The sequence below is a fragment of the Arvicanthis niloticus genome, chromosome 4, assembly GCF_011762505.2.
Source record: "Arvicanthis niloticus isolate mArvNil1 chromosome 4, mArvNil1.pat.X, whole genome shotgun sequence".
Classification (NCBI taxonomy): Eukaryota; Metazoa; Chordata; class Mammalia; order Rodentia; family Muridae; genus Arvicanthis; species Arvicanthis niloticus.
This window is the reverse complement of record NC_047661.1, coordinates 125,352,113-125,368,582: the sequence shown is the minus strand read 5'-3', so window position 1 is coordinate 125,368,582 and position 16,470 is coordinate 125,352,113. Positions and strand designations below refer to the sequence as shown.

The window sequence follows — 16,470 nt, the reverse complement described above, 5'->3', positions numbered from 1 at the left end:
CCACTCTTTCTGCCTCCATTATGACAGTGTGGTGGGATGGTGGCAAGGAGACCGTTATCAAAAGGTGATTTGAAAGAATCCTAATGGATCCAGTCAGCATGTTAGTGAGTATACTTTTCCAACCTTTCACCGTTCAGGTGCCCTTTCTGGAGGTTTTTAATGTCATTATGTTTGTGAGAAAATGACAGTTATTAATTGGTTTTAAGTTGAGACAGTCCTTATTATAATTCAAACACATTTCCCACTTCTAAGTCCCATATCTCTATAATCATTTATCTTATAGTGAATTTTACTGTAAGCGTAATATTTACAAGAAGCAATTTGTCATCTCGGGGTTAAGTGTAGAAACTTCAATAATTTCTGGATAAATATGTCAAAATAACTAAGATTTGGGCAATAAAAGAGAATGGGGGGCCTCTAATGTGGCATTTTAGATTAGAATTGGGAGGTGTGCTGGCTGGTTTGACTTTATTATCATTGCTGTTTTTATAAATATGATTTTCCAATTATTAACCATCATTAGTATTAATGGCATTTGTGCTGGTAATCCGTCTCACTAAGGATTTCAAAGCGCTGTAGTTTTTCAATGCTAAATGAGTTCCAAGGCTCCAGCAGTGATACCCACCCTGATTTGCTACACCCAAAGTCTCCAAACACAATTAATTTTAATTCATATATGAATAGGCTATAGAGCACTTTGAGTGAAGAATGGAACCGGAGACCTTGCAAGCAATTCCAAAATATTCCAGTTCATAAGGACCGAAATCCAAGAGCTAATTGGCCCTTGCTCCTATTTTTTCTCGCTGGAGACAGCATTCCTTGTCACTTAAACTTACTTACATACATGCTGTGAGGCATGCAGGGACAAAGGAGGGAGAAGATGCAAATGAGCAGGCATGCTTCTGTCTCCTTTCTTTGTCCCATCCCTTTCTCTTCCCCAGCACCCCTGTGCACCTGCTGAAGCATCCTCCATGATGCTCAGAGCATGTGAGACCTGTGTGCATTCCTGGTGTGTTTCCTGCTGGCCTGTCTGTGGAGCTGTGATCACACACTGAAACACAAGTAATGCCTCTCTCTTTCTCTCTCTCTCTCTCTCTCTCTCTCTCTCTCTCTCTCTCTCTCTCTCTCTCTCCCTCTCCCCCCCCCCCCCCTCTCCTCAAGGCAGGCCCTATCCCCTATCGTGCCTGCAAAGAGGACTCTCAGCAGCACCCTGTCTACAGAGTGCTTCTTATTCACCCCAGTAACACTTTTCTGCCCTTTCCCTTTGTGTGAATTCCTAGTACTAGAATCAATCTTCAGGAGATACATACAAGATAGGAATAAGACAACAAACACCATATATTTTCATATAGACACAGCCTGTGTTTGTCTAACTAAACACTCCCCATTTTTGTTGAATGGATGAAGAAAGGAATGAACAAATGAAGAAGCAAATGAACAAATAAATAAATCCTCCATTTCTCTTGTGGGCCAACATTTCTGCGTACTCGATGGTGGCAGGCTGATGCTCGTATGTCTCGGTGAGTAGCTTAGTAAAGTGCACATGCACTTTGGAGGACAGGTGTCTGCAGCTCTGTCTGTTATCTAAGCCAAAGTGATCGGTAACCTATTCATATTTCATATTCATATAATATTCATATACAAATGAAAATAATTGTGATTGGGAGCTTTGGAATTATCAAGCCAGTGTAGAAAACAAGGCTGGAATCCTGGAACCCATTTGCCATTTGCGAAAATGCCCACATTCCTTCCTTAGGAGAAAGAAACCATCTTCTTTCTACATCCAATGGCCGCCTTACTAACTGTTCACAGAGGCAGGCATTTCAATGCAATGGAAACAGATCTCTAGTAATTATAAAAAGAGTGTGCTGGTTAAATGTTTCGTGGGTAACTTGCCTTTTTTCTCTATACCAACAATTCAGAAAAGAGAATTTTATTACTCTTATTTTACAAACATCAAGTAAATTTTCATTGTCTTTCTCTCTTTCTCCCTCTTGTTGCCTTTCTTTCTGTCCCTCTCTATATATTTCTATATTTCTCAATATATTCTATATTTCTCAATATATTTATCTCTCTCTTTCTCTCTCATACAAACACACACACACACACACACACAAAGCCGGCACTGAGAAAACAGGGGCAAGTAAATCCTAGAGGCTTGTTATCCAGCAAGTTCAAGGCCAATGGAATATCCAGTCTCAAACAACAAGGTAGACATTGCCTGAGGTCGTCCTCCAATTTCCACATCCACTCTCACACCTGTACAAGTGCACCATCACACATATGCACACCCACATATACATATGCACACACACATACACACTCACACTTGTACATACACACCATGTATACACATAAAAATATATACATCCGTACAGAAGAAATGTAGCAATGGTACAGTGTAAATAGCAACTTCATTGTCCCACAGTACTGCACACACCAAACAAGTTTCCTCTTCACCTGATTTGAAGTCTGGCTTCTTGGAATGCTGATCTTCACCTAGTTGCTAGAAGAAAAAAAAAAAAAAAAAAAAAAAAAAAAAAAAACATATCTCCGATAGAATGAGCGAAACTACTGTGAACTCACGTATCACTCAAGTGTAAATGTGTTAATGTGCAAACTCTGCCAGTAGTGTGCATAGTGGAAAAAAGAATGGAAAGCTGGTAAAACACAGAAATGAGCCCCTAATGGTGGCATTTCGGGGAATAGGAGGGGACAGATGGGGAGATATTTCTGGACCAGAGAGCTTCTGGGTGCCCTTCACATTGTACCATACCAGCCACTTCCTATTCCTGTGCAGAAGGTTGGCTCTGCTGCCACAATGCACTCTCCAGCTCTCCTGAGAAGCGTGCTTCTATTTCTGTCTGTTATAAAAAGGTAGAGATGCCATTCCTTCTGGTTGTCAGGTACCAGGCATGAGCCTTCCTCATAGAACAGGAAAAAAGAAAAAGCTAAGGACAAAGAAACTCTCTGCTTTCTCCATCCAATGGGCACCACGCTAACACTTCACAGAGGCAGGCACGTCAACTCAATGGGAAGGGATTTCTAATCATTGTAACAGCAGATTCTGCTGGTTAAATGTTTGTCAGGGGCCTCATCTTTATTACCTATGCCAGCGATATAACAGAGGGCATTTTGTTACCCCTAATGTTTACAAACATTAAGCAACGTGCCCGTGATCACAATACTGGTCATTTTCCAAGTCGGTAGGAGTGACCAAAAAGTTCCAAGTCAAATCCTGAACACCTTCAAGAAGATGTCCCTGATACAAGGAGGAAACATCTAACTATCATTAGCCTACATTATCCTTACTCTATTTCATAAAGATATGGAAGAAATAATTTCTGACTCCAGATATTACAGGAATAACTAGTGTAGAAAATATGAAAGACTAGCCAGCAATTTCAATACATTTTCTACAAAAAAAAATAGTGTGAAATATCTAAACTAGATAAATAACACTTTCAGGCTGCCTGGAGAAGTCTCTTCAAGGACTTATGACTTATATAGTAGTTCCTGCCTCAAAGAGCTTGCATCCTGAAGAGAATATTAAGACCCCAATAATGTTACATGGCAGACTTATATACAAGATGTGGTCAAACTGATATTAGAAAGAAAGAAGAAAAAAGAACTCAGTGAAAAGAGCCATTCCTTCTCATAACAATCAGACTACAGAATGTCACTCAAGGAAAATATCTGTTGTCTTCACCCGGTACTTCTGAGCAATTGTCTTCTAAACAATGTTACCTCCACTGAATCAGTCCACTTCAAAAATCTCCGATCTTCTCTACAGTTGGGTGGAAATGTGTTAGCATTTTCTTTACAGTTTCTTTTAAAATATCACATATGTCCCCCTGGTCAGTTCCCCAACAGTGTGTCTTTCCTGACAGGAGACGGAGCAGCAGCAACAGGGCAGATGCTGGGAGATCTCTCCTGCACTCTAAATCCTTCTCATGTGTTTATGCTGAGAGATTAGCACTGAAACACACTTAACCTGTGTCACTCGGTTCACACTGAGTCAACGCTGGCTTCCTCGTAGCTGTGACCAGTTTGGTTCAACAGCTGGTTTGACTGATTTTTCTATAGAACCAGCCTAATTGTGTGACTGGTTTGGGCATCTGCAGATGCTTCTCCGCAAAGGCAAGGCAGGCTTCATATTAACTCAAAGAAGTCTCCCCTTCGCTCCAGATCTTCCGTGGAATTACCAAGTGGCTGTTGGTAGTAAAAGTTAAAACCATGCCCTCTCCTGCCTTTCTCAGCTTTCAAAGGAGAACATGAATCTATAGCCAGGCAGACAATCTCTCTGAAGAAGCTAAATGGGGAAGTGAAACACCTATATATTTAAAGATACATCTGTAGCATAGCAAAAAAAAATCAATATGAAAACAGTGATTTAAAGAGATTTAAAGAAACAACAACCTCTTTTCAGCAGCATATTTGAGTTCCTTCAGACAATCAATTATTCATAAATATCAGATTATCATTTTTCTATTTGCATTGGAATACTTGCAAGTAATGTTAAAAGTTGCCAGGGATAAGTTCCCATTCAAATCAATATTTCTTTCAGCAAATTATGTTCTTCCCTTGTCAGCTACTCACTCAAATCAAAGCACCAATCTGTTTCAATACTGGTACTTTGTCTAAATTTGTTTACCTGGATACTAATAAAATATCTCTATTATACTCCCTAAAATCCTGCTGACAAAATAAGAAGATTCATAAAATGTCCACAGAAATAGGAGCAGGTGGCGTTCGGACTAAGCTGGGTCTATTTCTCACTATGATTAACCAGCTCGTAATGACAACATTTCTTATCTTACAACTGTGGCATGAAGAGGGAGCTGTAGCTCTTCTGAGACACAATTCTGCACGCCCCAGCTTATCCACGCTCTGCGATCTCGTGTCTGTTTCTCTCTCTCTCTCTCTCTCTCTCTCTCTCTCTCTCTCTCTCTCTCTCTCTCTCTCTCTCTCCTCTCATTCATTCTCTCCTTGTCATTTTAACCATTGCACCAGCTCCATTTAAATGTATCTGCCGAGGATCTGGTCAAGTGGAGATAATCCATGCAAATCAGAAACTGGTTGTCAGTGTGTGGTTCCCGGAGAGGACTCAGCCTGAGGAGGTCACTCGTTCACAGCCGCTCCTCCCATTCTATCGCCCCTTATTGCAGAACTGCTGTGTGTATACAGTGGCAGAAAGGACTCAATTGACTTCAACTGCTGCCTGGTTTTGCTTACAACTTTTTCTTATAAAGGAACTTACCTCCATCTGTCTCTTGAAGGTAGGAAGCCTGATTCTTCTAAAGACGCGTGTAATGCCTCTTCTGTCTGCTCATTGTCAAATGTCACTTGGAATGCGTTACATTGTGGCTGGCACAGGGCGCAAATGCTGCGATTCCAGGTGTCTCCCGCTTTTGTTACTTAACGGTGTAGGTGCAATTGTTTAAGTGCAGAGTATTTGGATGTTTATTTTCCACGTAGGCAGCTTCAGTTTTACCACACAAGGAAGATTAGAGTGTCTACTCTCTAACCTAGAAATACAATTCGCTATCAAGTTTTCCCTCTTAAAACAATAATAACCTCTTTAGATGGTTTAACTTCTGCCAATTACAGCCAAGTATAAAATTCAACCGTGAGAAGGTGCCTGTGTATTGTTTGCCTGAACCTGGAACCTTCTTGCAGCATTTTCTCTGGGAAAAAAAAAAAAAAAGAATTAACTGTTGAAATGTTTTTGACATCAGTGAGAAAACGGTAGATCTTACTTCATTCTGCGGCAATAGTAGCATGCTAGAGGCTCTATAGCTAACTGGCCTGCCAAATAGATTTATTCGGCACAATTCACAAATTACTAGGCTATGCAGAGTGTTGCAATTAGTTGGATTCTGTTACTGTTGTTAGGCGTGTTGGTAGGTATTGTTTTGAAATTTAAATTGTATTTTAGAAAACTTTATTGTAAAGGGGCTCTGTAAGACCTGGCATGCATATAGTGCCAGTAGAGATCATTATTTAAGAATGATTTCAATACTCAAATGGTTAAATTTGGGTTAAAAATGTGTGGAAGTAGTTAATAGATTGTGTGATGTATGTGTTGTTTCTGAAAGCAACCCCTTAGCTTGTAATACTTCAAATGTGTTTCCTTGAAGTGTCTTGTAATAATATTTTAATCATTCCTTATTCATTTTAACTTTAAATCACATCAAAATGTCATGAAATTACAAATTCAAAAAATCTTTTGAATTAGTACAAATATAATTAGAACACTCCAGTTGCAACCGAGATAAATGTCATCTGTCTTTGAACATACTCTTCGTTAATATGATTTTGCATTTTGACATATGGCTCTGACAAGGATATTTAATCCCTTGTATGAGATAGAATTGAACATAAATAGTAAACAAAGTTGACAGTCCTGAAAAGAAGGGAAAAAATGTTTTCTGGTATACCCAATCATTCTGATGTCATAAATCTCAGGTTCCATCTTCTAGGTAGATACTTGTAGTTAGTAGAGTTTTGGGGGGTGGAAATTTATTATCCACATAAAATATCTCAGTGTCAAAACTGTGTGTTTCCTTTTCCTTTTGGTACTGAATGTTATGCTGAGAAAATTCCACTCTGATTTTTGAGTACAGTAGTGCAGGGCACGGAGCCCCTGTCATTGCTAGCATAAAGAAGCCATCGGCACACGTGTTACTACTGTACAGAGGGCTATCTCTCCGTCTCTGGCATTTGTTAGGATGCTGTATGTAGAATTTAACAGATAAATATGTTCTGCTTCTAAGCATTTTATTGGTCCTATCAGTATGGAAGCTACTCTGCAAGGATGGGGACTGGCGTTTATAGCAGTCGGTAATAAAACACGGTGAAAAAGGAGGAATTTGACTTATTGCATACCTAGTAATTGGAGTTTCTTTTAAAACTCTTTGTAGTGCTGAATTGTGCAGTAAACTGAGGCTTGCCAGGCAAGCCTGTCTGTGGGATCCTGTGGCTGCTCATGAATATCTCCTGCGCAGTCATTGTCACTGGGGTATTTTATTTGAGCCTCTGTACTACAGGAGGAAAAGGATTCCACACTCATGGTCAAGGGAGACTTTTACATTCAAAGGGATTTGGACTGGAGTCCCACTCACTGCCCCAAACCCCACAAGGAGACTCGAAACAGATGAGGGTGTATAACAGATGAGAGTGTACAGGATAGCCTGGCTGGGTGAACTTGAGACTACTGTGAACTAAAGGGTGCCCTTTCAGAACAAAGAAATACCACAGATACTCTGTCAGCAGGCGAGCTAAGGAGAGACAGAGAAAGTAGGCAAGGAAGGCACTCTTCTGGGGACGGAGAAAATGCCGCCAACTAGACATTCTCTTTGCATTCACATTACGTGGATTTGATAGGTTTGTAGGCGCTCCCCCTGGAATCCCAAGCCATCATTTCACAGGGCTATTTCAAAAGCAGGAATTTTTATAGATGCTTGCGTTTGTTTGCTAACCTCAAGAAGGTCTCCAAAGACCTACCTCCTATGCCTTTAGTCAGGCCTTACTGTGCATCCTAAATAAAATGGTCACAGCCTTCAACTCCCCCTGGGTTCCTCTGCTTCATCTGTACACTTCCCATCCCTCCACTAACTCATTCAAGCAACTGCTCAGGATAACTTACATTTACTCCATTTCAGTGTGCCTTGCAGCGAAATGTAGAGCACCAAGAAACCTCATGGCTGTATTTAATAGTGGCTTGTTATTCCCACCTGAATCCCTTCTGCTGGTTTTACTGAATGCAGTTTAAAAGATAAATTTTCATCTTAAAAGGATACTATAGGGGGTGTTAATAAGTTGTCCAGAACTTGGGGAGTGTTCTGTGGGGCCACGGAAATGTGCAGCCCTACCCGGGGAGAAACGATCTGCAGTATCAGCAGGCATTGGATGCTGCTTCATCTGCACACATTCAGAGAGCTTCTTGGGAAGCTTTTCCACCACAGTGAACAGTTCCCAGACCCTGGAAGTTACTGGAGTGTGGATTGGTTATGGCATCTAGGGGACACGTATTAGCTCCTTATTGCTTTGTTTGCAATAATTTTAATCTTCATAGTAATGCTATGAGGTCAAGGGGACCATCATACCCACGTTATAGAGAAAGCATGGAGATTCGGAGAAGTTAATTGACTTTGTCAAGGCCATGAAGTTGTGCAGACACGAGATTTGAATCTGCTTATCCTGAAAACACATATAACAATGCCTTCCTGGCTTATCTGTCAAGGTACTTCCTTCCCTCTTCCTATAGCAAACATCTCCCACCTACCCATCTGTTGTTTTGACATACCAGAACTAGGTATCTGGTTCTGGTTTTTCAACTTCTTCATAGCGCTTCCTTTTGATCAGTATTAGCATTATAGCAGTCTTTAGGAGTCATTTCACTGAAGACATGCCAGGAATGGTTACTCTAGTAAAGTATAAAATTGAATCGCATCTGTAATTGACTGGCATGTCTACTCAGTCTTTGAAAGGACAACCTCCCTCCTTTCTTCTGTCCCAAAACAAGATTGACAGTGTTTTATATGTTTGGAATATCAGGGGTTTAACGACCTTGGTAATAATGGAAATTAACCCGGGGCTTTATCTAACTACCATTCCTAGTAACTCCATAAAGGTTCTGATAACAATTGACATGTTGAGCCAAACAACTGTTCACATAAGAGAAGTATATTCTACTGACCTGTGGAATCATCCTTCCAATGTGGTCAGCAGTGACCCTTTCTCTTGCCTCTCTATCCACTAGAAACATCTGTATGGAAATTTCCCCAGACAAAGTATCACCAACCCATTTACAAAGCAGGAGAAGGAACCAGATAACAAGACAATGAATATTTAACTATACTGACTGTGTGCCACTCAGCACAGTTAACTGTTCTTATGTCATAGGTGTTGCCCCCTTTATGAGGGCCAAGAGAAGACCCTCCTTCTAGAGAAGTGAGAGCAGCCTGCCTTCTGTCTGCCTGTTTGTGGTAGCTTCAAACCTCCCCTACTGTCTTTCATCCCAGTGTGAAAAGATGAACACAAGCCACCCATGGGAATCTGATTCAAATACTGATCATTGACCTGTGGTTATCACCTATACAATATAAACAAACACTGGCACAGAAGCGATACAAAATCTAGTAGAAAAGATATAGGGACCATGGGTGGGTCGTGATTGTATAAGGTACATATTTATTGGGGAAACAAAAGAAAAAATATTAATATCATTGTGTGATACCAGTATTCTTTTTAAATCATACTTAAAATATCAGACAGATGGACTGCTCGTCCATGTCCAAAATCTCTACCTGCTGGCAGGTAGAGAGCCCAAGAATCTCTCTTCATGGCTAGTTTTAATATACCAGTTTTGTATGGATTAGCCAAGTTCGATGTCAGGCATTGGGGTGGGAAAAGCTGGGAATTAATTTAAATTTGAGCTTATCCTACCATCCTCTCTGCTGAGTGAGTTCCGTAGCCTGTAAGGCACTTCATTCAGATTTGATTTCTCAAGTCAAATTACTCAAGTGGTATTTCCACCATGTAAGGCAAAGAGAAAGAGGCTGGAGGAAGATATATCTAGTCAAAGGTGTCACAGCTGACCCCAAACCACTAAAAGGAGGTATCCCTCGCTGCTCAATTCATAAGCCCCATGACTGAATTCTTTGCCTAAAAATAATGTCATCTCCTTGAAATTGAAAATAAAACAAAAAGATGTTCCTCTCCAGGGAAGTTTGAAAAATAAAAAAAAAAAAAAAAAAAAAAAAAAACAGAAAAAAACTTAGTTCTCAAATGTATTAGCAGTCATCTCAGAGTGACAGTTGCCATTACATGGGAGCTCAAAAATAAAACTTCACTAGCTCATAAGATCAACTGTTTGGCAAAGAAGAGCCCAAAATTTGCAATCACATTCAGCCAGCGCCACTGTCTTTCTTCTTGTTGCTGTAGTTGGTGGTGGTGGTATGATTGTGTGGCTCCTATCAGTCTTCTCCTGGGAAAGTCCAAGAGCCCCTTCCTCGCCTGCCTTCATGTTCACAATGACTGAAGTTCCTCCTGTGTATATCAACCCTTGATTTTGCTGGATTTGTAAAATAATAATAATAATAATAATAATAATAATAATAATAATAATAATAATAATTCCTCAATTGTTGTAGCTTAAATTAATTCAAGATGAAAATCAGATTGCATTTGTCACAGATCTGGCCCATGCGCTAAGCCGAGTATCTGTGTTTAATTAATGTGTACACAATTCAGGGGCTTATTTTTTAATGTGGTGAGACCCACCTATATACTCCAATTTAGTTTCAGGGGCAATAAGAGAACCAGTTCTCTTTACAAAATATTTCAATGTTGTAAATTATATTTGTCAAAAAAACATTTCTATGCTCCGACACTGGAGCTGTGCTCTCCTCAAAATATAATAGTGTACATGTGCTCAATTTAAAAAAATGCATGAGGAGAGACTCATATAAGCCCATTGAATACAAAGGATAGATATTACAGTTTCTCATTGCGATGTGAAACAGAGACACTACTACTGAAAGAATTGAGTGGAAAGGTGAGAAGAAAATGAAAAGACAACAAAAATCACAGAAACATGGAAAGTAGCACAAGGTTGAGGAGAGGGGTGTTCTCTGAATGAGGAAAGGGTTAGCTCATGTAAGGATCCGGACCTAGGTGTTTCTTATTAACCACCATTTCTAGCTTGTTAACTTATACTATCAAATCTTCATAACTTTCAGTGACATGCCAATAGTAATTAATCTTAAACACAATGCACTCTTTGTCTCAAAGCTTTGGCCGTGAGAGGAGACAGGCCAGGGAAAGCAGGAGGGTGGACGGTGGCTCTGCTAGAGAAGCATAGACTTAGAGGTCCTATAACAAAGTCCACAGGGAGCATTTGTGACCATGAGCCAAGTTCTAAAAGGGAATTGGTGGACATCAACTGAGCAGGTGGAGGGAAAGACTGTGGAAGCCATAGACTTTGGAGTAGAGTAACTACAAGGTTTTGCATCTCAGGAGCTCCTGGGAAAATGCTTGGATACCTGCAATAAGATATGACCTGAAGGTGATACATAGAAGGGAACAAACCAGAACAGAAAGTGGGACAAGCGACAAGCAGCAGGGGTATCTAGAAGGCTTCCTAACTCCTTCTGGGGTTCAAGGCCCAGAGGAAACAAAAGTCTCCCAACGCTTCCCAAGATTCCAGGTAAACGCACTGCATGAAGGAGCCTCAGCACAGCTGGATAGCAATGTTCAGATGTTTGGTCTGAGCTCTAAACAGTTTCATTTTCCTCCTTCAGTCACAGTGATGTTAAGCACCATCGTGAAATCCTTTTGATTAGCTTGTGAAAAGAAGCCATAGCAAACCAGCCACTGGGATTTTAGTGGACTCAGGTAGGGATGGAGCAAGAGGCTGCGGGTGACTCTGTGTGCATCTATCTAATTAACGAGAGGGGTGTGTGGCTATAGTTTAAAGTTTCACATCCTTGATTAAGAAGAAAGAGGGAAAAAATAGGCATTTTAAATCACAGGAACTGATTTTTTTTCAAGGGAAGCACAGAGCAGCTGGCTGGCTACAGACAGACCTGCTAGAATTCCGTCAGGGGTGCCAACTCATCTCTCCAGACCTCAGCTTCCTCATCTACAATAAATTTTTAAGATATCTACTTCTCTGCTTTGTAGCAGAGAATGAAGGCATCTGCTATCGGCCGAATCCTGTGCTGAGATTATTCTCCATGCAATTTTGTTTTCTGAACAAAAATTATATTCATGCTTTGCTTTATACCATTCATAGACATAACAATTTCGATGTTTCCTAGTTTCGTTTCATTTTGTAGCTTAGAAAATAGCTTTATGGGGCAAAAAAATGGGCTGATTCTAATCTGTTACTAATAAAGAATCCCAAGTTGGTTGGATTTAAAACTCTCTGATCCTTAGGTCAGTGAGTCTGAAGCCAAGAACAAGAGATACTTCCGGTGCTGGACATCATTATTACAGTTTTGATTAAAATGAATAGTTTTACCTAACTTGGCTTCTCTGGACTCAGTTGGGCCTAATGACTCTGGACCAGTATGAGTTCATGTCTACAGTGCTTTAGATTTAGTTATTTTTATTTTATGTGTATGAATACATGTATGTACATGCACCACACGTGTACCCGGTGCCCTCAGAGGTCAGAAGAGAGCAGTGGAACCCCTGCAACTGAAGTTACAGAGGCCTGTGAACTGCCATGTGGGTACCAGGAACCATAGCTATGTTCTTTGGAAGAGCAGCCAGTGCTCCTGCCAGCTGAGCCATGTCTCTGGACCCTTTGTAGCTCTGAAATTAGTATGTACATCCCTGTTCCCAGTCAGGCCAGAGAAGAGCACTGGTTCCCAGTTTCCAGCCATGCCAGGGGAGAGCACGGGTCTCTGCTCCTGGCCACACCAGGGGAGAGCACTGGTTCCAGATCCTTTCTCAGTTCAATTGGTAAACAGCATCTGTCCAGACTACAAGGAGTTTCCAGAACCCAAGCTCAAAAGGCAGACTGGCAGCTTCTGAGAACTATAAATTAGGCAGATGTACACTTGTTCCTAAGAGTATTCGTCTCTTAAGTTGTGTGTGTGAGGCTCCCATAGTTTTGTGGGCTTTTGGCGATTTCTCTGAGTACTATGTAAATGAATTCCTTAAACACAGACTGCCATTGATTTCTTTCTGTTGTTCATTGATTCCCCCTCGACATTGCTTCATGTATGTATTCTCCCCAAACATCTAGTATTGATATTTCTCTCCCTGGAACTCTGTCCCCAATCCATTATAAGCATATCATTAAAACCTGTTTAATTTCCTAAGAAAGATTACATTAAGAGCACTGTCAGGGCCATTATGTCAATAGCAAAAGATAAACACGTATTTGGCAGTGCAAAATGCTATTATCTGTCGAGGTCAATCTGTTTATTTTACATAGAGCAATCTGCCACCACCGCCACCACCACCACCACCCAATGTTAGTCACGAAAGTACATGCTTCTCTGCCAGGGATTGTTAGGAATTCTGACAGTGAGATGCCCTCAATCACCTACTACTGTGACATAATCTGTGTGCGTGTGTGCGTGCGTGCGTGCGTGTGTGTGTGTGTGTGTGTGTGTGTGTGTTCGCATGCATGCACATGCACATGAAATAAGACACAGACTAGGAATCATGTGTTTCAAGCTTTATGGCATTTTTATGCTTTTGTACATAAAGAAAAATAAGTATAATTTGAGAAACAGTGGTATCGCATTTGTAATACCTGCTTGGTTTAGAATAGAATGACCGAAGAAAGGGCAGGGTGGATTATAGGGTTCTGCTCTACATTAGTGCATGCTCAAAACTGGACTTCCCTTAAGCAATGTCCACTCATAATCATCTTTATTGATCTAAAGACAAAGGAGAGTCAAGGCAAGAAAGGAGGCTAAAGAGTCAGGGCTCATCTCGGTCTGGATGCAAACACACTTCTTTTCTTCTTTCAACTTTTTTCCTTGAGACAGTAGTTTCTAAATATATCTGAGAAACACTGCTGGCTGCCAGCTGCTATGGGCCTGGAGTTCCTCTTTAATGAGATAAAACAGTATCAGGAAGTGAACTCGCCCCACGTGCCGTAGCATAGCTGACTTTCACCGGGTCTCTCTGCCGCCTACGATGATCCAAAATGGAAATGAATTGAATACCCAAGCACAGTGCACCAACTCTCCTGAAAAAAATAATTTCATCTGACTTCATTACATGGTGATCATTTCCTGAATGCCATAAAATGCCGAGGAAAATAATCAAAATTGATGTGTGTATTGATTGACATGCAGGCTTTCTAAATAGAAGCTGGAAAAAATATAAACAGCACCAGGTCTCTGCAGCTCTCCAGAGCGACTGCTCCCAGGCTGAAGAATTCCCTCCCTCGCTGAGCCCTCACTGGGTCTCAATATGAACAATTCCGAAACCGTACCTCAGCATCGTCCCGTTAGGCTCATCTTGAGTTTGATTCAGAATTTACATGTGTCATTTGCATAATTTTGCATGAGAGTGTCTGCTTTAAATTAGGTAAAGGTCAACGTCATTCATAATCAAGAGGAAGGTGGATTAAAGGTCATAATTCAATTAGAAAAAAATTCCTGATTAGCTGTAGAGGTATGGTCACGTGATTCGATATCATTGAATAAGTGCTAGGCGCAAGTCCACAAACCGGCCTCAGCGTGAGAGCATTCGAAGAGATTTCTGTGAAAAAAATCAGATTCTTGCCTTCCTTTAACCTAGTATATATAGAGAGAGATACTTCAGCTGATACTCCTAGCACTGGGTGTCTTTTATAATGTCATTTGGCTTTGGGAATGACATAAATGACAATTTTATCTGCAAAATAAAGTAGTAAGTTATAATGAATTAATAATAGGTGGCAGCTGATCGGCAAGCCACACAGGGCCTGAGGTTACTTCTCCCTGAGGTGCTTCCCGGCTCACCCACACTGTTTTAAAGCCTGGAGTTGTCACAGATAATCTGTTCTTTCACAACCTTTTCATACCTCTCAGGGACACTTACGAGTGCCAATAAACCCTTTGGAATTTTGACATCTCTGTAGTGTTTCTGTGATTAGAACAGATAGGTTGGGAAATAAATGTAGCTAGCAGCAGGTGATTAGCTCTTTTGATTTGTTGAACTTTTAAAAGTATGTTTGATGCTAACTTGAATAAGTGCAGATTGGTTGAACAGAAACAAACACTAAGTTGTCCACAGTCAGTCTGAACACTGAGATGCAGATGTACCTTGTGCTCAGGTTGGGCCATTTGCAATGGGCCTCTACCTGCCCACATCAGGGTTCATGTAGCACTCACTGAACTGAGGCTTCCAAAACCAGTTTCCCCACCTCCAAACGTGTCTTTTCCTTGCTGTGGGTACTTTTTGCTTCAGGGACAATGTCAATATCTCCTTTTGTTTGTCTTGTTCTGTTTGGGGACAACACATCTCAGGACTAACTAAAAACAAAGAGGTATTTCCTTTGTAAGAATAGATTGTTTATTTTTCCAAAGAAAGTCAAAGATTTTTAAAGACGTTATATAGGTTAAATGGTTTAAGCAGATTATAATTAGTTAATTTTGTTAAACATAGACTGGATCAATTTTACATTATTTTAATTACCTTTTGGAATAAATGGTTTGGTGAACAAATTCACTTGATGTTCAGGATCAAACAAAATTACCTTTCCTCTGGGTAGGCTTAAGTTTCACAAAATGATGTGGAAATGACCGCCTTTGCTTTCATCTAAAAATATCGTTGGATTTAGAAAATGATTCAAGCCGAATATATTGTATTGTGAGCCAGTCATATGTTATCATTTTCATTACTGGTCCCCCTTTTTAAAGTGGAGAATAATGAACTCACTAAATAGACATCCCAATAAGGAAACTCTGGGATCAGTACCATCTCTTCCTTGAGGCTGACTCAGCTTTATCTCTGCAAAAAGCTGGGTATTGTTTCCTGGTAAGTTTATGATTTTGATTTTTTTTTTTTCTGAAGATATAAAAGTGAGAGTGTGGTGACTGCTCAACATAATAAACAAAGCAAAGAAATTCACCTCTGGATGTATATCTCTGCAGAGAGAGAGAGAGAGAGAGAGAGAGAGAGAGAGAGAGAGAGAGAGAGAGAGAATACCAACCTGTAATTAAGCAGTCCTTGAATTGCAAACAGCAGCTCCCAGATAGTTAGAAGGAAGATAAACAACGACAAAAGATGGCTTAGCTTTTGCCTACATCCTAATTTAGGGAACATAAGAAGTAAATGCTGAGGAAATAATCTGCCCTTTTAAAATAGTTTTTTTTATTTTCATTTTTTTATCTTATGTGTGTGCATCTGAGTGTGTATCTGTGTAATGTGAAGGCAGGAGTCTTTGGAGGTCTGAGGAGTGGTTGATCTGCTGAAATTGAAGCTGGAATTGGAATTGTAGGTGGCTGTGTGGGTGTGGGTGCTCGGTGCAAGCCTGGGTCTTCTGCAACAGCATTGTGCACTCTTAACCACTGAGCTGTCTCTCTAGCCCGGTTTATCCTCCTGAAATTCTTCATAGCATCGGCCTTTTATTCCAGTGCTCAGTGAGAGCCATGCTGCTTTTTGCTACGGTGCTGGTTCTCAAATAGGAGTGATTTCACTTCTTAATGGACACTGGTTTATGACACACTTAAAGTGGACCACCCTCCACAAAGCCTTATTCTTCACAGTATTTCAATAGCTCTAAGGAGAAAAGCGACATTATCCAAGAAAGACTTCTGCACTCTCTGTTTCATATCTACATCATTTCTCTCACCATCTCCAACAAACATCTCCCATTTTGTAAGGGAGTCAGTTTCTCTTCCTCCACTACAATGTGCAGGGCCTGGTTCAGGAACTCTGTTGCTGACACCATGTTACTGCAGGAATGCTCCTTTGTATTACCACACTGCTGTGTCACCACACCATTGGGTC

The 16,470-nt window shown here is 40.6% G+C and overlaps 1 protein-coding gene across 1 annotated transcript in view; it reads left to right on the top strand.

The window, feature by feature from the left end:
- Positions 1-5,090: 5,090 nt before the first annotated feature.
- Adgrl2 (adhesion G protein-coupled receptor L2) overlaps positions 5,091-16,470 on the top strand; it is a 619,706-nt gene continuing 608,326 nt past the window's right edge. Inside the window, exon 1 of the mRNA XM_076933363.1 lies at positions 5,091-5,279. The gene's annotated coding sequence lies outside the window, so the exon portion shown is untranslated. The remainder of the gene's footprint in view (positions 5,280-16,470) is intronic.